Here is a 23,082-nt window from a genome sequence, read left to right as displayed (position 1 = left end):
TTAAAAGAATAATAAAAGCAGGGGAAAAACTGTCTCATTTAAAACTTGTCAGCTATAGGAAACATATAGTTGCAGGAGACAGACATGCTGAATGCGTTACCGGACGGTGCAGGGACTAGACACGTGTGTCGTGCTCTGTGCACCCAATTTAAGGATCAAGCAAATCAGCATCATCTATAATGTGATGACAGACACCATCTGACTTCTGTTCTGAAAGAAGACCCCTGTGGGGCCACTGGAGTCTGAGATCGGGGACATTAGAGACAATAAACTCACATTACATTGATTTTATAGTACAGTTGTACGTTTGTGGGTCAGAAGACATGTATTTGGTTTGTCTTCTCTCCTATAAAAATAGGTAAATTAAAGTATAACGATTTTTTTTCCCCATTCCAACGTAACCCCCATTTTGGATCAAATACAAATGCTCTATATTTCAAATGAGTATACTCTACGGAATAAGTATTTTTTAAATAGCGTATAATTTCCAGCATACACAAATGCAGCGGTGCTCCAGCGAACTGCATCACCCAGTTTCAACAGCTGCCATGCTTACTTCACCCAAATCTCCACCCACCTCTCTGCATCTTGGATTGTTTGGAAGCAAGTCCCAGCTTTGCTTATATAACCACATACAGAGAACCACTATACCAATGTCACACCTGAACAGTCAGCAAAGATTCTCTCATGCTCACTAATGACATCTCTCGATTATATCATAAATATTATTTCATGGTTGGTTTGTTCGAATCAGGATCCACGTAAGGTCCACACACGACATCTGTTTGACCTTAGTTCTCTTTTAATCTACAGGCCCTCCCCTTCCCCTCTTGGTTGAAGATCCTGATCTGTTTACCATGTGTAAGTTTCCCATTGGCTTTTCTACTAAAGGTTTGACAGGGATCAGTGATCACTGCCCAGATTCATTAGATCATTTACAGGTTAAAATGTAGTGGTTCTAAGTTTACCATTTCTTCATCAGTTTTTAACTGGAATTCTTCTAAAAAGACAAAATTTCTCTCATCAGTTATGTGGAACAGCCACCTGCAGACTGCAAAGGAAAGGCAGAAAAGATCATTTCCCTTTGTTTACCAGTTTTCATAACACTAAGTACCTAGCATTCTTAAAAAATTACTTTTTTGTTATTATTATTCACAAATCCATAGAACTGTAATGCACTTATTTCAATTATTTGTGAGTCTACCTTTGGGTTTTCAAACTGCCCCACCTCTCACGAGCGGAAGTCCATTCAGGTTGAACCCGAGTCGTTCTGACGCAACCCCGTGGCCCCAGCCGTCTTCGGCTCCTCACTGTCGGCACAACAAGGTCCTGGGCTCCCTCTGAGCACTCCCTGCCCCGGGCCTGGAGCCAGCGATTTCTCCAAGAGGGACTACTTTCTTTCAATGGCAAATGATTTTTAGAGACCAAACTCTGAATGCACAGGATGCTCACTGACATTAGGTTAAACGCTTTTCATGAATAAAAGTTTTGCTCTGCAGAGCCAGAGATAGTGGTAATGGCAAAGTCAAATGAAAATAACTGACAACCGACTAGCACCTTGTATGCTGTGTAAATGTGTGAAAAGTCTCCAGGATAAAATGGTTTCCTTCATTTGAAAACTGCTTATGTAAAAATAAAATCTGGATTCAAACATCTAGAATCAAGTTCAGCATAGTTTATCTTTTGTGAAGAAGTATAAGAGATGAAATGCTTTATATTAAGTTGAATTAAAGAAATAATGGAAAACACATGCACCCCAATGTCCACAGCAGCACCATATACAGTAGCCAAGACATGGAAACCACCAAAATGTCCTTTGACAGATGACTGGATAAAGAAGTTGTGGTATATTTATGCAACGGAATACTACTTAGCCATAAAAAATAATAAACTAATGCCATTTGCAACAACATGGATGTACCTGGAGATCATCATTCTAAGTGAAGGAAGCCAGAAAGTGAAAGAAAAATACCGTATGATAGCACTTATATGTGGAATCTAAAAAAAAAGACATAAATGAATTTATTTACAAAACAGAAACAGACTCACAGACATAGAGAACAAACTTATGGTTACCAGGGGGAAAGGGGGATGGAAGGGATAAACTGGGAGTTCAAGATTTGCAGATATTAATTACTATATATAAAACAGATAAATAAGTTTCTACTGTACAGCACAGGGAACTATATTCAATATCTTGCAGTAACCCATAATGACAAAGAAAAAGAAAATGAATATATGCATGTGTATGTATGACTGAAACACTGTGCTGCACACCAGAAATCGACACATTATAAACTGAATATACTTTAATAAATAAATAAATAGAGTCAAAGAAATAGGTTTGTAAAGGACCTCACAATGTCAGAGAGCTCACAGATGCTCAATAACAGTTGACCTCTTTCACCTTTTCCTACATAAGGAAAATGTATTGGAGCCAAATTTAAATTAGTGTGAGTTTAATTCTTGACTCAGCCCAATTTCCTATTTAATCCTCATCCTTAAACTTTACTTCATTTTTTATAATGTGTAAAAATACTGAATCACTATTCTGTACACCAGAAACTAATATAATATTGCAAATTAATTATACTTAAATAAAAAATTTTAGAAATGAAATAATGTGCTTTGTGATAAAACTAAAGTAACTTTATGAGCACTGACAGAGGCTGGTAGCAAAGCAAGAATTTATTGCTAGTCTCTAACTTAAGACTCACTACCTAGAAAACGACTTAATAGTAATAGTAATAATAATAGTGAAACGTTTCTCAGATGCTTACTATATATTGGCTATATTTCTACAAAACGCAACTTGGCCACTGTTAACCTCCGTTCTCTCCAACTGTTCCTCAGTCTCTGAGACGGTGGAGAAGCCTCTGCAGCCTGCACTTCGGTTCTCCTCCGCATCCTTCCTGCCCTTGGGCCCCTCCTGGGATGCGCAGTCGGGGAGCTGTCCAGGTGCTGGGGCTGCCTCCACTTCAGCTCGTGGCTGACAGAGGTGGTTGGTCGTACGGTTTGGGATGAGAGGCCATAGAAAGGTAACAAACAGGTGGAGAACTCAGGGAACAGAAGAATTTGATCAACTGGATCAAATGACCAGGAAAACAGAAGATAAAAGGATAAGATGCCATAAATCTTAACTGAATACAATGGAATGTAGACAAGGAGTTGTCTGGAGGGAAAACGCCACTCCCAAGAACAGAAGTCGTGTCAAAGGGACACTCGTTCCTCTTTGGGGCTAAAGGCAGTCCAGTTAATCAAACAGAACAAGGTATTAATTCTGACTAAGTGTGGCATGTTTTAAAAGACTTTGTCCCACTGAATTGAATCCCTCTGTGGGCAGGGGGCCAAGCAAGTACAAACCCATGGCAGAAAGCCCTCTGCTGCAGCAGGCGGTGCCCACGGCTGTGTCCCTGAGCGTCTTCTGCACTCAGAGATTCCTCCGAGTTAGAACTGAAAACGGCAGGGTGCCGAACAGTTGTGTTGCATCTGCTTCCATGTGCCCTTTAAAGTCTAGAAACACAATCCTCATAAACCAGTTTAATGTATCATTTTAAAATGTAAAATATAAGCACAAATGGCTAATTACTGGTTATTTTTTTTTCAATTCTGGACCATAATTTCTGCCAAATCGTTGAGGCCAGTAGTAAAGATTTGAAAATGTTTTTTGAGGGAACAATCTTAATGGCTATTTATTATATAGATCACAAATGATTGGCAAAAGATGCATTTGAATCTAAACCAAAATTAAAATGTTTTCAATTATCTAAATGCTGCCAGACATCTAAAAAGGGAAGATCTGCACTAGAAAGCATTCACTGCGCCCTAAGCACCCACCCCCACTCTCTTGCTCTCATTCACGTGCGAGAACGCGCACAGAGAGCAAAGCACTAATGCTGAGCACGAGGCAGCTGTGACGGAGACTCAGTCTCTGCCTTCTTCACCTGTGAGCAGATCGCTGACTGAGGCCTTTCTGAATCCCAGCTGCGGTTCACCCAACCTGGACAGTGAGCTGAACCACAGACTGCCCGTGTCGCTCACGGCTTAGCCCCTTTGCCCTGTCCCACGTGGACGCCGGGCCTGCTGGGCGGCCCTCCCACGCCCACTGTCTGGGTGCCCGGGGTCAGCTGGCCCCCACACACTGACAGTTCTGAATCTCTAGTCGTGGCCCCTGCGTTTCTCTCAGCAGAAACTGGCCCTCTCCAACCGATGGCACTCAACATGTTCACGTACACCTATCACACCATCCCTCCCCAACGCTCCCCCTTCCTCCTACTCAAAGAACAGCGTCACTATCATCCAACCACCTAAGCCAAACACTTAGCTACATGTTTCACCTTCTTCATCATCTCTGCATTCAGCTGGCCACCCAAGTCCCATAAATTTGACCTCAAAAACGCTGCTAAAGTCCACTCCTGCGCTCGCCCCAGCCCTGCCACACTGCACCCCTCACCACTCCCTACTGCATCCGAGCTGAAACTACCCCCCCAGCCGGTCTCCCCAAAGCCCATGCGGGCCTCCAAGCTGCTGCAGAAGCGACCTTCTACCAGGGAAGCTTCCAATCGCTCCCCCACCGTCAGGACCTCGTGAAGTCTCTTGGCCCAGCTTCAGCACCGTGGTTCGCCCAGGCAACCTAAATCTGCAGTTTCCAGAAGACTATTCTCTAATAATCAGTTTCTCTGGACAGAATGTTCTCTCCACCAGTATGCACACTCTGCTCACGGGCCTCACGTGTACTTGAACGTCAAGATTCAGATGAACTTTAAGACTCAGTACAGTGATACTTCTTTTAAGACGACTTCCTGCCCTGCCAGTGACTCCGAAGTCCTGCCTCCCTCCCCCCACAGGTGTGTCTCAACACCACGTGGCACGGTTGCTGGCTTGCTCGCCGCCCCCCTCTACTCAGCCACGGAGGTGGAGACCATGGTCTTTAACTGCATTCCCACATCTAAAACATGGGTTCTCAGCACGTGTGGCCTCAAATCCTCTTCACGCCATGAAAATCACCGAGTACACCAAAGACCGCTTGTTTACGGGGCTAAACGCAACGGTATTTACCATACTTAAAGTTGAACCTGATTATTTAAAAGCCAACTTTAAAATGATAACAAGCCAATTACACGCCAACACAACATGCTTCTGTTGAAAAGTGTATTTTCTCAAACAAAAATTTATTGGTAAGAGTAGTCTGTTTCACACTTTTGCATTTTGCATTAATGTCTGGCTGGTAGAAGACTGCTAGGTTTTTGTTTGTTTCTGAATTCAGTGTGTTAATGAGATACGTCATTTGGGTTGATACGCATGAAGGAATTCCAGCTTCACACAGATACATAGTTAGAAGGAGAGCAGCAGTCAATGTTTGAGGGTTTTTTTTTTCAGGTAATTGTGGATATTTTACTTTGAAAACACACCTAAACTCAACAGTACTAGTTTCTTAAATATAAGATGCAATGGGGAATCTAAAACCACATGTATAGTTTTCACACAATGGTGTATTAAAACCCAGTGTATTCTGAATGAATCTTTGACCAATGCATAATTTTGTACCACCTTGCGTGTTTTCAAAATGCTGGTTCACTGAATCATGCAGATCTCCCAGATTTCGGCATGTTTTTTCAAAAGAGGTACATCAATTAGTATCACCAGCAGTCTCATTACACCTGTCTCAAACTTGTTACGGATGATAAAGCTGTCAAATGCACGTGGTGGATAAAATTTTTGGAAAAATTTTAATTTTTACTTGAAAGCCTATATTTTACCATTGGCAACAAGTACTGTCAACTATTTTCCTTTAAATGACAGCTCATTTCATTCATTTTTTTCCAAAATATTCAAGTCTGAATAGCCAGTTTGTCTGCTAGTTGTTCTTGAAAGCCCAAGTGGTGTTTCATGAAAAAAAGCAGTTAGTTAGCTCACATCTGAAACAAGCACATGGGTTTTTTTTTTTTTTCCCTCAAGCCAACACCATGCTTCAGTATGAGACAGGATTTATGCACACTTCACACTGTGCACATAGAATATTGAACAAACGTGTACTCAAGGATGCAGATTTAACAACATTAGCTGATTTTCTGAACTGCTTCACCACAAACGCTCAAGTGAAGTGCGTGAGGGTGGGGTGGTGGAGAAGACGATGACGAGACGGCGCCCCGCCTCGACTCCTGCTACGGAGCCAGCAGCTTCAGTCACCACCGCCTTCAGCCGTCAGTGCAGGTGCCAACACGGCAACTTCCTCAGAGGCCTGGCCTGGGCCTCCTTCTGGGAGGGTCTTGCAAGAACATGCATCTCAACAGCCCACACCTGGAGAACTGCCGATCCAGACAACGAACACAATGAGCAGTGACACGTTCCAAGTGGGGACCTGAAGGACAACTCTGTGCCGGGTTTGTCTGTAACAGTGACGAAGGCTGTCTGTGCGGGTGTCTGCATGTGCGGGTGTGTCTACCATGGAGACCCATCTGCCTGATGAAAGGTAGACCCTTGAGTCAAACGTAGAATCAAAAACAAGGACTTCGTGCCAAAACTTCCATCCTGAGTTAGGAACCCACTAAAGGGAAAGAGTTACGGGATTCCATTAACTGCACCACCATCAGCTACAAGGGAATGTACCATTCCTGCTTCATTTTACATAAAGACTTGTCAGCTAATGCTATTTTAGTTATTTGCAAAAATTATCCACACAATGCTTAACTGAACTACTACTGTGAACCTGTGAAACAGGGGACAAAGGCTGAAAAACTTAAAAGACTCACCCAACCAAGCTGAGTCAGGGGTACGGCAGACAGACGCGGTGCCTTCCAGGTGTAGTTTTCTCCCCGAGTCACTGCACCTGCGTCACCTCCCGTACCACAAGCTGGCCACAGACAGGTGCGTCTTCACGCCGCGGAACGCGGAGGCTCAGGACTTCTGCCAGAGCCCCACGGCCTCGTTCTCCTGCACCCTAACCCCGTTCAGCTGGCCTGTAACCCTGACCACTACTGTAAATCTGGCTTCTTTACTGGGGTGACATGAGTGTGTGTGTGTTCACAGAGAGGCACGCTGTTTGCTCCGCTTATGGGAAACCCTTATCGACACCGGCAGAGAGGTGGTTAACTCTAGAACCCTGCGGACATCTGGTGAAAAGGAAGCAGGTTATGTAAATTAGCTTGGCTGGGGTATCCCCTTTTTAAGAAAGGTCTTTTTTTCTTGTACTCCTACAGAGTGACAAGTGTAATCTATGTTCAATAAGGAAACTTCAAAGGCAGCAAGAATTCCTGACAAAATACTAAGTGTAACTGGTATAGTGTGTTTGGGGTGCCCTTGTCCCAGGACTTTCAGATTGTGCCGAGAGACTCTGACAGACGTAGGGTGACTAGCTGTCCCGTCTAGGGGCACACACGTGGAGAGCGGGCAGGCTTGCAAATGCATGGCATGGGAGACTCACCACTGGCCTTGATGAAGCATGAACAATTCGTGCTGAAAGCAATGGTGACCTGGCTTTGATTTTTCTTTCCTTTTCCCCTGCTTCTGTAATACTTCTCTCACGTACTCTTAAAAAAGTCATATGACCCTTGCTGATCTGTGGAGGCACAGTGCCCAATTAAATTACTTCCATTATAAAAGCACATACAGCCAAACACTTTTTATAGCACACGATTCCAACCCTATAATAAGCATCAAGGAAAAGTAGCACAAAAGCTTTTTAAAGTTTAATAGAGGCATTTAAACAATTGGCAACACCATAAAAGGTCAGGGAGAGTGCCTCACTGCTGAGGGTTCAACCAGCAAAGAAATTATGAAACTGACATTTTGAAATGAGAGAACATTTTAATATTCATTCTTTTGGGGCCAGGGCCAGGCTGCTCAGAATAACAAGGATATCCAAACAGAGGACGAAGGTCTTTCAGGGAGAATTACCTTTAACGCAGGCAGATCCTCTCCCACCCAGAGTCATACTAACGCACGAGAACACCTCACACACAGGGAGCCGTCTGCGTGCCAAGCACACGGTTCGTGCTCCATCTGCATCTCACCCTCTGACCATCGGGCTAACTCTGTGAAGCAGGCACCCTTAGCATCCTTATTGTACAGGTAGCCAAACTGAGGCTCTGAGTTCACCTAACGTGCGTCATGACCGAGGCAGTGAGTGGCGGAGCCGAGGTCCACGCCCAGGGCTGCTAAAGTCTGCGCTCTCGGCTGTTGCTGGAAGCCTTGCTTCTAGAACATCTGCACGTCTCCGGCACATCGCCAGTAACTCAGGTATAAGTATCTAATGAGCACTGCTACCTGTCAGGCAACGTGAGATGCTGCATCATAACGGTAAATAAATTAAATTGTTCTAATTTGTTCACAAACCCACATTTCGTCAGCACACCATTTCTTGGAGTTGCTTCTGTAAGACATTTATTGTCATGTCTGTTTTCAGAAAAGGAAAACTAAAACAGAGACTGCCCAGGATTTTACATTCGGTGGAAAACAGAATTATTGCTTGTTAATTTCAGACAAGTGTTTTGTCCACTTAATATCACTGTGTGCCTTGTGCAGAATCAGGAAAGTAAATGCTGAGGCCATAAAGGCAAGTTCTGTCCCCCCAAACCTGGAAAACCACCTGGTAAACCTTTCCAGATACACGGGCTGCTTCCACACTTCATGCTTTAAAGTATACGGTGTTCACGTTTTTAAAAAGGTAAATCACCATCAGTCAAAATGTAACAGGAAAAGACTGACTGGCCATCAGATGGGCCCTAGTTTAGTAACACACGGCACATGAATGCCACGGGTGTCATGATTCACCATTCTTTTTAATTCAGCGCATACCCACTCACAAAGCACCAAAAAAGTAACTATATCTAGACAAAAAAAAAAAAAAAAAAAAAAAAAAAAAAACACAGAAAAACCAAAACAGAACCACCAATACGCCAGACCAGGAGTTAGCAAACTTTCCATTAAAGGGCCTGAGCGTTTCCACTTTACAGCCTCTGCGGCAGCTACTCAGTTCTGCCACTTAGCACCACAGCAGCCACGGACAGTTTGCAGACAAATGAGCCTGGATGTGTTCCAATAAAACTTTATTTACAAAAACAGTCAGTGAGGCAAATTTTACTTGAGGGCTGCGGTTTGCTGTCCTGTGCCAGACTCTGGGAGTATGAAAGAGTTCAGAGACATTTACACTAGAGCTTTTGGTAATTTTCTATAATATTGTTTAATAAAGCTTAAAAAGAGGAAAATGTGCACATCTCAATAATCAAGCTATGTGGTTGCTCCTTTGAATTCAAACCAGCAACCATTTTGATTTCAATCCAATTCACTTTTGCTCCCTTGAAACAGTTAGCAAATTCCAGGCTGGATTTTAGGGCAAGGAGTCTTTCTAAAGTATTCATCCAGATAGAGAAGCTCCAATTACTGTTGTTTAAACAATTCAAAATCCATGATCTGACGCTCAGTCAGCCAATCACCAAGCATTTACAGACTGGTCGCAAGGTGTTTTGTGGGAATTCACACTTGTAAGAGTTTCCCTGTTGTCAGGAAGCTTAAAATCTAACAGATGAGGCAACTGTATGACCGTAATCTGTGCAGACAGACATTTGGCATAAAAAGTGTGCACCTCCACAGAAACAACAGGCATGTCTCGTAACAAGAAACAAAAAGGCACATACATCAGGCTGCAGAGGGTGGAACTACGCTAGTATACAAATCTATACACACTCCAGTGTGTTTAAAACCAGTCGGGTGTGTGCCCTAGTGCAGCTGCAGCCGTCCTGGGGACAAGCATATTCCACCCTAGTTCATGTATGTTTATTTCTAAGATATTCATTCACTGAACTCATAATATTTTGGAAACAAATGATCAATAATGTACTAATTTTAGGTTCTTACTTAATACTTATTTTCCAAGCTTCCACTTAACTGTTATGATGGCAGAAAAAAGACTCAACCCCTTGGAAAAGTACACTGGTATTACATCACAAAAGCAAAGAAAATACCGTGCCATCACTCTCCAGACAGCATGTTTCTAATAGCAAAATTATTCTTTAAAAATCATGTCCTAAGTAAACTCCTAAGTACAAGGTATATCGAGGAAGGAAACTGTCAGAGATAGAGGCAGCAGCCAGGTCCAAGGAGGTGGCGTCCGACGGGGCTCAGTCCGCACGTCCAGGAGAAGGAAGCCGCCCGGGGAGCAGGGGCAGGGGAAGGAGTGACCGGGGCGCGTCGGGCCAGATCGAATGTGAGAGTAACTGGCTGCTTTAGTAAGCAGGTCCAGAGTCAATAAGGGCCTGAAATAAGGCACTGGCGTAAGGAGTCAGAAAATTTAGGCATATTTAAATAGTAAAACCGTCAAGCCTTCGTAGATGATCGCATGTGGACACAGGGAACAAAGAGGAAGCCTCCGGGGTTTCCAGCACAGATGGTGCGGTGAAAAGGTGAAATACGGCGCACCGAAGGAAGATTAGGCAGCTCTGTTTGAGGTATGTTTGAAACGTCCACGTGGAGAAGACGCTAGATTGGAGAACCACTGCTACTAACTCTCTAACATCAGCATTTATCAGACGTGTCCTCTGCACCAGGAGCTGTGCTCAGCGCTCGACTGTGCAAGTTCCCTGAATCCACACACCAGCCCTACCGGCATACACGTCTCACAAGTAAGGGACCTCAAGTCTGGGGAGGGTACATAACTTAATAAACGGCAAAGCCTGGACTCTGACCCAATAATCCACACTTCTCAAACTGACTCTTCACCACCGCCATATCTGGTGATAACTGAACAACTCAATCTGAAGAACATGCCAACAAGTGATTGCTGCTGCCGATGTCGGGCTTTGCCATGTGTTGCGTCACCAAACGACCTGACAAGGGCACCACCCGCCCTGCGCTCGGCTGAGGGCTCCAGACGGGCTTCCATGGATGGGGAGGTTCACCAGGCCTGGCCTGTATTCACGCCCTCCCACGCCAACACTCCTGCCCCGCTGACCACTGCTCCGGCACCTACAACCCGGCCAACCAAGGCAAGGCTTCTGGCTTGGGGGTCCGAATAGGGACAAAGGGGCACGTTTGAGAGTTTTCAACCATATTTGACAGTAGCCGAGATTCTGCAGCTTGGCTTCAGTGACTTCACTGAGGGCCAAAATATACTCATTCATAAAATGGAGTTTGTTTCCTGACTTTCTGTGGTGAAAATGCCTGGATTTTTGGCAAGTGCCACGATTTGGATCTGCAACTCAACGGAGTGGGTGCCGCAAAGATGCAAAACGCTCCCCGTCTTGTCCTGGGGCAGCACGTCTAAGCTCTGGGATGAGCGCCGCTCCAGGGTGAGAGCGGAGGCCCTGCCGGAGCTGCGGCGGCCCTGGGTCCGGCACGGTGGACACAGTGCCTCCCGATCTAGTTCCAGAAACACCTCAGGCAGCTCGCCCTGAGGACAGGGTCGCAGTTAAGCACTTCGCACCCCACCCAGGGCGAGAACAGCGAGATGCAGCAATAAAGCACTAGCACCATGTCTGGCACATGCTGATCGCTCGGCGTGCGCTGGCCGTTACTGCTAGAGGCTGTGGTGACACAGCTCTGTAACAGTCCCAGGAGAGGCTAGTTAACATCTGCTGAGTTGCTGCATCTGCCAGTCCTCGTGACCCACTGTGCACTTTAAAGACCAACCTGAAATATCAAGTCCAAAATAAGTAACAACCCTGATTTTGCTGCTGTCACGTCCATCAAAGACAGCACAAACTACTGGTCTTTCAAAGGAAAATACCGACGAGACATGACAACTCTGAACGACAGCTACAGTTCAGTTCCACCTTAGGGACCGGCTTTCTCCTCGTGATGCAGCACGGAAGGTACGCAGGCACGCCTGCCGCCTGCTGAGGGGAGCTGCTCCGCGTGTTTGGTATTCCAGAAAGCACCTGCGTGCCGACGGCCCGGGTGCGGCTCCACAGACCGACGTAGCTGCGCTGCTGCCACACGAGCCGACTGAGAGGCCGCTGACCCGCACCCCAGCGGCACCTCTCCCGCCACGGAGAGGAAACACGAGACAGGAGGCAGAGGGCACTGAGCACATTCACGTCTCCGCGGACTCCACTGCTCAGCTAGGTTCAGGGTACACACCAGTAATGGACCACCAAGCTTCTCTCAAAACAAGCTGAGGTAAGGGGGAGGGCACAGCTCAAGGGCTAGAGCGCGCTTAGCATGCCCGAGGTCCTGGGTGCAGGTCCCAGTACCTCCTCTAAAAGTAATTAAGTAAATCTAATTAAGGCCCTCCTAGACAGAGCACATTAACACAGTGGTGACACAACCAACCAAACCTGTTTTGACTTCTATTTCCCTTTTAACTTTTTGTAATCTCTTAGGCGGTGTCCGCTCTGTGCCTAGTCTGGAACGTAGTCACACTCGAGAAACCAACGTAAAGGGAAGGTGAGACTCAATAAAGCACACCCGTGTTTACGGACGTTCTTGAATAAACGCATAGCTTTTCCAGGCTTAGAAAGGATTCATTTGAGTGATCATCATGAAGGCAACTCCTGCATATGTTACTTTAGCTCCAAATGAAAAGTATTATTTGTACATTAAAATTATCTTTAACAGTCTAAATAACGAAGATTCTTCTCTCCGACAGACTCGCATCGCAGGCGGTGCGTCCGGATGGCTGAGCATGCTCAGGGACCAGTGAGTCAGCGGAGGAAAACTGAGAGGAAGAAGGGGTACCTGACTTGACCAGAGTCACAGAGCTGGTAGGAGCAACTACAAATCGAGAACTGAAGTCTCCAGATTTTGTTATCTGTGTCCTTTTTTCTAGGAAACTGCAAGAGGAAAGACTTTGTAAGTTCGTGAAAATAACACGTGAAGTACGGAGCAGACAGCAGTAGTGTCTGTTCACGCAACAGACAGGGCACCTGTGAGTGGACAGGTGCGCGTGGCCACGGGACGCTGAGAAACGCGGCTGGTGGGGTCTTTTTGTTTTGTTAGCCATCAAGTCAACCTGACTGAAACAAAGCCACACTTCACAAGACTGGAAGAAAACTGGTTTCAGTCAATCCTTTTAGCATTTTCCAGGCGACTACATCTTTGTAAATCGCCTGGCAAAATCAAGTGGTTAAACTGCTTCAGAGACTTTGGCTAGAACATTAAAGAAACTGAATGATTCATGCAGGAGAAGATCAAATAAGTCGCAGTGCATCTACATGCTTATCCCTTGAACCAAAAGCTGAATGTGAATTGGAAAATTAACTATTTTTCATTTTCTTCTAGGATTTCACGGTCTGGAATGCCTTTCTCTACCCTTTGTTGAGGGCACAAAGTTTACCCATTTTCAAGATCCTTCTTAAAAACACCTCACTGTCCTGGAAATTCCCTCTGTCTTCTTCTTTCTCCTCCCTTGCCTTCTGCAATGTTTACTTTTTCATGCTGCGTTGTTGTATTTTTGGTCTTGTTGGTATTATTCTCCAGCTGTTCCACAGGTGCATGTAACACAAACAGGTACATATATTCTCCTACCAGACTGTGTGCTTAAGACTTCTTTTGCATTTCCCATACCTTAGTAAGAGAATACGTTCTGACTGCCCCACAACGAATTCTCAGCGTAGGAATTATTGCAGTGAAATCTTCTTCATTTGGCCTGGCAATATGTAAAAGGTTTTTTTAATTATCATTCTTCTTTTTAACCTGTTACAAGGGTACTTTTTCTGTCCTTCATTAAAATATAAACTCCCATTGTGACTTACTTTCAGTTTGAAACTTGGCACTGCCTGTTGATAAAATGCGTTGATATCATCCATGGCTTACACATTCTTTACTGTGTTTTAGAAGCCTTGAAAGCATTAATGATTACTCAGTAAAAATGCCATTCCTAAGGCTTAATGCCATGCCCAGCATTTAAATGTGTTTCTTCACACAGAGACTTGATACTGAAGTCCCTCGGATTGTGATGTAAGCTGAGCTATGCGAGCTGGGGAGCAGTGGCCCTACTGCAAGGTACACCAGAGAAGGACCTTCATCCTAACCTCATCTTTTGTACTTGGCATTCCCTCTGGAGAGAATTTCACTCACAGAATCAGACAGGGACCCTCTGCAGTGTCTGTCTGAGAACTGAAACACACGGGGCTTTCTGAGGAACAGGTATCTTTACACGGCACAGAGTCTGGGCTTTTGACACACTTCCATTTCTTCAGAGGAGCACTGCTTTAATCAGCCCACTTGAATAAAATTAGGGTTATTAAAATTTTCATCATACCTAATTCTCATACTATAATAATTTATGGAGACCCTTGCTGAAATGAATAAATGAATACATTCTTCTCAAATCTATTTCAGTTGAATGTAAATAAAACAAAAATAAAATTTAACAATGCTTACTGCTCTTAACAAAATCACTCCTTCTCACAGAAGTGTTAAAGAAGGAAATTTTATTCACCTAGAAAAAGTGCATTCAGATAAACCTGAGGGCTATCACCTGTCTTTGTTTTCATTACATTCACGGAGACGACCACTGATGTAAGGGTCAAATTCAACACGTGATTTCCAGCATGAACGGCACAAGACTGTTTCTCTTCTAATCACGCCTGCTCATGCGCTTTTTAGTATAAGCTCTAGAGAATCACATAACAGAAAATCTAAAAAAAACCCCAAGAAACAGAAAACTCAAATTTCCCGTGTCTCATGAGCGTCTACAATATGCATGCTTAGCTCTTTCTTCACTTGGTAAATGTGTGCACCATGGAAAGGTCCCGACTGGTGCCCTGGGAAGACGGGCCCACGGCATTGCAGAATCTCTGCTCCACTTTAATAACCCAAGCTTAATTTGTAATCTTACTTCTAATTTTATTTTCAACTTTTTTTGATGGGGTGCTACCCCATGTCTGGATACAAGACAAGAGCTCTGTGAAACATGACACGAACAATACGAGCAAGGAAAACAGGGCAAAGTTCTCAGTTTTGGCCAAACATACGCTCAGACCCCATACTTTCTGGTCCATCTTCATCAGACGACAAGAGTAACTCAGAACGCTCCCCACCCCGGCTCATTACTCTGCAGGCTGCATTCACAGCGCACCAAGCCCCGTCCCCCAGAGCCGCAGTAGCTGGAGCGACGGCACGGCTGTAACACAGTCTGCAAGTCTTCGCCCTGCTCTTCAGAACTTAATGCTGTGATTAAGCATTAAAACGATAATGCTTAAATGTGTATTTTTAGTTGCCGGTTCCAAGCTCAGTGTTTCAAACCTTGCTGACTGTAGTGTGGGAACAAAGCTCTCGGAAGCAATCAACTGTCCCGGCTGTCACGGGTGCCAAGCACACACACAACGTCCCTTTATTCGTGGAAGTGCACACAGATCTGCTCTGCGTGTGCTTGGAGCCCAACACAAACACCACCCCGTTCCCACAGGCAGCAGGAAGGATGTGGTTTGATGGACGCGGCTGCTTCGTCCGAGGGCTCGGTTCCTCAAAGACCTCTTGTTTCCACACAGAACTGCCAAACCACCACTTAAACTTAAGGAGATGCAGCCAGGCCACCACCGAAATCCCACTTTGATTTAACCAAAATTGGCATTAGGGTAGATCACACAGTACCTCCCCCTTACCTTGAGTGGACACACGCTCAGAGTGCGCTCATAATCAAAAGACATTTCCGCGAGCTGGTGACCCAGTAATTCCTTACGTCTACGGGTCAGCTGCAGCAATGCAGTTCTAAAATCGCCAGATGAAATGGTCAGAATCACCCAGCTGCTCTATAAAACCAGCTTACTTTGAGCCTAATCCAGGGATAAATATATAGAAAGCTCCAAGCAGGAGAAACTGTAAACACTGTAGCTCTGCCCCTGAAGCGGCCACACTGGCAGGTCTGTCGCTGCCAGGAAAACAAATATTTGCTAAGTTATAGGCACTGTCCTGATCTTACCCAAACGCAAACGAGGGCTAAACAACCCCAAGCTACTGTCTAATGGAAACACCGCCTAGTGGAAAAACGCAACATGCAGTAAGCACAAGGGGCTGTAACTCCGTCCCTCCAAACGACTAAGCGCAGAGCAAGCCATCTGCCCAGCCTGACCGCCCCGCATTCCTGGAGCTCGCCCACTGCACTGCTGCACTTCCGAAATGCTCCAGATCTAATCATGAGCGTCTGCCCCACAGCTCTGCACCCTCGTCCTCTCTCCAGTTTTCTGGAGTCATCCCCCCTTCCAGTGTGTTAATCTACAGATGATCTCTTTTGGAGTCCCGTACCTTGCACCTTCCTGGACTCCCAAATGACCCAGTATTTCTAAGGTCCTAAGAAATAAGTAGATTTTTCTACTCTCAAGATTAAGTCTTTTTGTACCTTAAACTTACCTTAGAAAAAGATGCACTGTTAGTGACCAAGTTCTTCTTCAGCTTTGCACACAGACACCAGGCTCCTTTGTGATTCCCCTGCAAAGCTACAAGCTCATGAGAATCTACAATTTGAGGAAACAGCTTTGGCAGCAGGACAGGTAAACTGCTACTAGCTGGTAATTTCTGAGTTACTGGAGGTGGGTTCTTGGGGTTCCTCTGACCACTTCTCCTTTTCTCCAATCGGTTTTACTATGTGTGATAGTTGAAGTTACTTAGAACTACTGAAGCAGACATTATAAAAGAAACGTGGAAACAGGATAGAAATATTTTATTGGCAACACCAGACTAAAAACACTACCTTCTGAGAAAGTGAACGTAGCTCCACCGACCAGGTGGAGCGCCACTCCCACCCCAGGGTGTTAAATAAGCACCTGCGTTTCCCTCCCCGAGGAGAAACTGAACAGCTCACGGCCAACTGTCCGTGCCCTGGCCCTGCAGAAATCCGTCTCTGGCTCCACTGAGGTGCCAGGAAAACTTCACCTTGTGTCATGTTTCATGCTGAGACGTTTGCACAGCTCTTCTGTAAACTGAGGTCTCTAAGACACATTCCAAGCTGAATTTATTTCAAATTCCAAACTAAGTTTATTTCATTCCACTCACTTAAAATTCCAATTGTGATTGGAAAATACACACTTCATTTACCTTCTGTGCAGTGTTCAATGAACCACTCGCCTGGTTTCAACCCGGTAAGCTGCACTTCACTCCAGAGTGCATGTGCGTATCCGCCGATTAAAGCTTTGCCATTGTCTGAAAGGAGCGCTGTGACAGGTACTGTTATCTTTACCCACATTTTTTGAAGCCGTTAACATGAGAAGTGTGGCAAAGTAATACAGTGGTTGCTACCCGTCCCCCTACACCTGTACCATCTACTAGTCAGGACACAAAATCAGGCTTCACGTGAGGAGCAGCAGACGTAGAAAAGTCGGCTTCCGAGTCCTACGTGTCTGTGTCACTCCAGACACTGACGGGGGCGAAGGACTGTCTGGCAGACGGCTGGCGGTCACACAGATGACCACCCTTCAGCCGGAGCAGGACAAGTCACTTCAGGACACTGCTTCAAGGAATGTCAACTTTGGAGGAGGAAGCATACAACTCAAGAAAGGGAGCTGGCTCTCTGTTCAGTACGGTCAACTTCCTGGACACTGTGTAAGCCGGGAGCGACGGGCAGCATAAAAGAGTAAACTGCACTTTGAAAGAGCACGTGGTGGCAGCATCCGCGACCTCACAGCTCTGCCGCACAAGGACTTCACACACAGGTCACTGCTCACACGGGAAGAAATGTGACTTCAATCGCTAATCCGCCGAGAGCAGCCAACAACCACCGTTAGTCACTTTTCAGTAACATAACTCATAAACGTGTGTGTATGTTCCTTCTTAAAGTCTGTATTGGGGTTTTCCAGTGGTGCTGGAATTGTTTGTTAGGGAAAGTATTTCAATTTCTGCCGGAGAAAACGGCCCCAAGTCCCTTCTGCGATGCTGAAATGTCTAGCAAGCCTCCTGTTGTTCAGAAGACTCTGTTCTGTGCTCTCCTGGGGCCCCGGAACAAAGTCAGCACAACTGGCTGCTTTCAAGGCCAGGGGCCACTCTGTCAGCAAACATATGGGCCCAGCACAAATAAGAGCCTTTGGAGAAGCTCACCGTTCATCTCCTATCTCACCGTTCATCTCATATCTCACCCCTGAACTATTCCTTCTTTGGAAGATGTGCTCATGGCAATTTTATTCATGCAAAATAAAATAAAATAAAATAAAATAAAATAAAATAAAATAAAAGGAAGGTTCTGGAGTTGAAGAAATTTCAAGGTCTGCTCCTTAAACTGTCACCCATAACTAGCTTCTGAAACACATATTCTTCGAATACGCTTCTGTGAAAGGTTAAAGCAAAAGTAAAGTAACAAATCAAAACCAAGCCAAAGAAACCAAACCCCTCTTGTGCCTTCTCATCTCAGGAGAAAGCTGCCTTCCCTGATTTCTACCTCAGCTGCATCTGGGCTCCTTCCTCTGTCTACTAATGTTTACTAAAGTGTGGGATCCTAATTTAAAAAAAAAAAAACTATCTCAGGACCCACTGGCTAGCCTTCATCATCATCACTTTAAAAAATACTATTTTTTCATACGATCTAAATAGACATGTGTCCAAAGAAGACATACAGACAGCCAACACGCACATGAAAACATGGCCCACACTGCTAATTGTCAGAGAAACACAAAGCAAAATTATAATAAGGAATCACCTCAAACCAGTCAGGATGGCCACCATCAAAAAGTCTACAAATGATAAATACTGGAAAGGGTGTGGAGAAAAGGGAACCCTCCTCCACTGCTGGTGGGAATGTAAATTGGTGAAGCCAGCTATGGAGAACAGTACAGAGGTTCCTTAAAAAACTAAAAATAGAGTTACTCTATGATCTAGGAATCTCACTCCTGGGAATATATCCAGAAAAGACAAAAATTCTAATTCAAAAAGATACAGGCACCCCAATGTTCATGGCAACACTATTTACTGTAGGCAAGACATGGAAACAACCTAAATGTCCCTCGACAGATTACTGGATAAAGAAGTTGTGGTGTATTTATACAATGGAATACTACTCAGCCATAAAAAAGAATAAAATAATGCCATCTGCAGCAACATGGATGGACCTTGAGATGATCATACTAAGTGACAAAGACAAATGTAATGATATAACTTATATATGGAATAAAAAAAATGAGACAAATGAAGTTATTTATAAAACAGAAACAGACTCACAGACAGAAAACAAACTTATGGTTACCAGGGGAGAACAGGGAAAGTATAAATTGGGAGTTCATCATTTGCAGAATCTAAGTACCATATATGAAATAGATAAAAACAAGGACCTACTGTAGAGCACAGGGAACTACATTCGGTATCTTGTAATAAACTATAATGGAACAGAATCTGAAAAAATCTGTATATATTTATATAACCGAATCACGATGCTGTACACCAGAAACTAATACAACATTGCAAATCAACTACACTTCAATAAAAAATACTATTTCTTCACTGTCCTGTAAAATGTGCTCTCTTCTGGGGCTGACAGTGTTGGACTATCCCCATCTCTCCCTGCAAATGGCTGCAGTCTGTGACCCTGTACATCTAACAAAGACTGTGGCACGTGGTTTACAGCTCTAATATCCAATCCGAGACTGTGGGTGAGGTTAATGCCCCTCGAATGCCCACCAGTGCCCTCCCGCCCTCACTGTCATGATCTCCGCCCTCTGATCCAGCCAGTCACATCCATGGCCCCCAAACTCGATTAACTCCTTCCTCTTCCCCCGTGACATTTTCTAACCAGCACCCCAGCTTCCCAAGTCCATATCGCCACCGCCTCTGTCCCACAGTCCCATCGAGACTCCGACTCTCTGAGAAGTAGCCTTTCTTCCAGCTTCACAGCTCCCTTTGGCTCGACTCTTCCCTTTCCTCATCCTGGACATCACAGCCTTCGCTTCAAACACGCTCCTGTCAGAACCCTGCTCCCCGGGATTCTTGCCTCCCTTCCACACAGCCCTGCAAAAGTTCCAACAATCCAACGACTTGACTTCTGCGCTGCTAAGCTCTGCAAAGACCCAGGGGACCGCAGAAGGGTGCTGCTACAAAGCCCTGATCTCAGTGTCACCAGGACCTCAACACTGTCCACCTACCCCACAGCATCTGTTTTTCCCTCAAAAATTAACCGTTCCTTCCAAGCCAGTATCATAAACGAACCGCCACTTCTGGACTCTCAGCTAGCCCACGAAGTGAGAACCAGCCAACTCCACCTGCTCTCTCTCAATTTCTTCCCACCCCAGTCTTTGCCTCCCAGTGCGCAGAAGTGATACATTCTCTCTTGTCCCACGCTGGGTTCCGCCTGGACTGCTGACTGCACCCTGACCCTTGCTGTCTGTTCTGCAGCCACTCTGCTTCTCACACTGGCTTCCGTGCAGCATCTACTGGGGCTGGCGGCTGACTCTAGGCGGCGTATCCTTTCTCCCACCCTCACTGAAGAACGCCGCACTTACGGCCTGACTTCAGTCCTGGTGGGATCATCAGCACCAAGGCAACGGCGAAGGCCCAGCATCAGGGCTTCCGCCTACCCTCCCACCGCAGCACACAGGCCGACTCGAAACGAAGCAAACCGAACGCTGAGCCTAAGTCTTCTGGTCAGACTGCCCCTCCTTCCCTTCATGCTCCGACTACTTAAAACGGCGGTGCGCACTCGATCATTCACTCCTCACCAACCTAAATATGTCTTTAATTCCTCCAGGTCTTCACTGAAGCTGGTATTTTGAAGGTAACCAACGCCTCCCGGGTGGTTAAGTCTACTGGACGCCCTGCAGTTGCACCGCCGCCCTTGGTGGTGTCTGACGGGGCTGGCCGCTCCCCCCCAACTAGTCTCCCCTGGCTTCTGGAGCATCGCCGTTTCCTGCATGTCCCCTTAGGTGTCTCTCCGGCCATCTCTCCTCGGGGATTTTTTGGTTTTGGCTTTTCAGGGACCACTCATTGGCCCATTTGTAACAAGTCCTTCTGCAGTGTTCCTCCCTCTTCCTTCCTCAGGCTCTCCTTCCCCTCATTTACTTAACACCCTCCTCACCCGAGTCTGACTGGCAAAATTCTGACCCCTCACAGAGTCATCGTCTCCCACTCCTCCTCTTGTTGCACTTACCATTGTACGACTGTCCATTTCGATGTAGTTTTAACCCCAAGTTCAGCAAAACTAGCCCACTAAATTCCTGCCTTCGCCTCACACTTGGCTCTGTGACAGGCACACGACCAAGTGCTCTGAAGCGTTTTCCCGTGTGACCCTCCCAGCAGTCAGGTACAGGAGGTACCCCCCTCACTTTACAGATGAGGCAACCAAGGTTCAGGGAGATCAAACACTTGTCAGGCCGCATTTCTCGTGTGGAGCACACCGCCTGGAAAGCAGATCTTTTATTTTGTCTCTGAAGCCGTGACTCACAGTTATGGTGATGCCTTAATCATTAAGCCTTCATGATTTTGCCTTTTCTCTGTGTCTCTCTGCTGCCACTGTCACTGTCTTGGTTCCAATCCTCTTCTTCCCCTGTTAGGATTGCTGCAGAGTCTTCATCTCACTTCCACACACCTGGTCTCTAGTCCGCCGTCCACACTCCAGAGAAAGCTTCTGCAATCTGCTCGTGACACACACCCCTCCGAGGGACTAACCACACAGTGTAATTTAAGTCCGAATATCTCAGAATGTTCTGATACTGTGTTCTCATCCCACTGATCCTACTGAGAGCACAAGACAACACAACACCTTCTGCTGCGAGGTCAATCTTTATTTCCTGCTGAAAGGGTCATTTGCACAGTCAATTATGGGAAGAAGGTAATCTTGGGAAAGGACATTTTAGGGCCAGAACTTAACGATGGGGGAAGAAAGACATGGCCTTACTGCCGAGTTTTGGATTACAGGGCCTGAGTTTCAAGGTGCATCTACATGTGTGAAATCACTGCCATTGGTGACCGTGAGCCAACCCCGGCAACCTGGTGGTACTTTCTAGGCAAGCAGCGATACGCCATGTTACAGACCCCGCGGAGATGAGTGTGGGCTCGTGGGCTCCAACAGCTACCCCGGGCACTTCCAAGTGACTTTCTGTGTTACAGCTCGCTTCCGACCTTCCTGAACTTCAGTGCGGTCTTCTAGGAGGAAGACAAGTTATCCTCCTGGGGAAGTAAAACACAGGCCTCTGCCCACTCTTGCCACCAGCACCCCATGACCTGCAGCAGAGGGACAGGAGGCTGGCGTCTGGTGGACGGCCAAGGAGGAAGAGGAACAGCAGCCAGGGTGCACTTGCGAACTCAAAACGCTGCCCAAGCCGCACCCCCGACGGCCTCCTTGGCCCCGTCCTCATCTTCACTCCCACACCTTCCTCATCACCTCGACCTACAGGTTTTACCTCCTGAATACCACCCAGCCAGCCCCCGCCCTTCGCAGTCTGCCCCCTACCGCGTTCCCGGGCAGGACTGCTGTGAGAGACTCCTGTGTGTGGCCCTGCCTCCTCTGGTCCTGTGCCTCTCAGTGCACCCTGCACAGCTCGCTGAGCACGTGCCCCCAGTACAGAACGCGTCAGCCTCCTCCCCACCTCCGGGGGCACCTCTGCAGCCCCACCTCCATGACTGCCGGGCGGGCGGTGCCGCGTGGCCTCTCTGTGCCCTCCCAGGCTGTGCCCACCCCCCACCACAGGACCCTATGCCTCTGCTCTTCCTCACCAACGTGACACTGGCTTATTTTCCTGATCTCAACTCAGCTGAAGCTTCCACAGAGAAAGCTTCTCTGAATGTTCTTCATCAGTTCAAACCCCTTCTACCAGCTCGCAGAGCCCCGACCCCCTACCTCTCTTTTGAACATTATCAGAAGTGCAGCTCTATGTTTTTGCGATTAGTAACACCTGTTTCTCTCTTTAGATGGTGACACCTCCAGGAAGGATGGTCGCGCTCTGCCACAACTGCACACCTGGCTTTTTACGTCACGCCCGCTGCGCTAGTCCTGTGAATGTTACTGAATGAATGAACGCAGACCCTGGGAGTCGCCAGTTCTCCAGGTGGGGGAACTGGGAGAAGACGAGATCTCCTGAAGGCCAGCAGAAAGCACTTTCAAGCCAGGAGATGAAGGCCTTCACAGAGATACACCCTGACTTTGTAAGTCCCACTGGCTAGACTGACGGATGAGTTACTCAAGTGACACGAGAGAAATCTGTCGTTTTAACGGTGTGTCTAGTCCTGAGATGA

General features: G+C 46.2%; 1 protein-coding gene across 10 annotated transcripts in view; it reads right to left on the bottom strand.

The window, feature by feature from the left end:
* CHRM3 (cholinergic receptor muscarinic 3) overlaps positions 1-23,082 on the bottom strand; it is a 469,218-nt gene that overhangs the window by 163,790 nt on the left and 282,346 nt on the right. The window contains exon 1 of one of the 10 annotated variants that reach the window (XM_032491938.1): positions 16,288-16,308. The exons of 8 other annotated variants lie outside the window; for them this stretch is intronic. The gene's annotated coding sequence lies outside the window, so the exon portion shown is untranslated. Of the gene's footprint in view, positions 1-15,542; positions 15,678-16,287; positions 16,309-23,082 lie in introns of those variants that run through there. One more of the 10 variants, XM_032491936.1, reaches the window with a different exon arrangement.

Source organism: Camelus ferus, chromosome 11, assembly GCF_009834535.1.
Source record: "Camelus ferus isolate YT-003-E chromosome 11, BCGSAC_Cfer_1.0, whole genome shotgun sequence".
Classification (NCBI taxonomy): domain Eukaryota; kingdom Metazoa; phylum Chordata; class Mammalia; order Artiodactyla; family Camelidae; genus Camelus; species Camelus ferus.
Note: the sequence above shows the minus strand (reverse complement) of the source record. Positions and strands in the feature narration are given on the sequence as shown.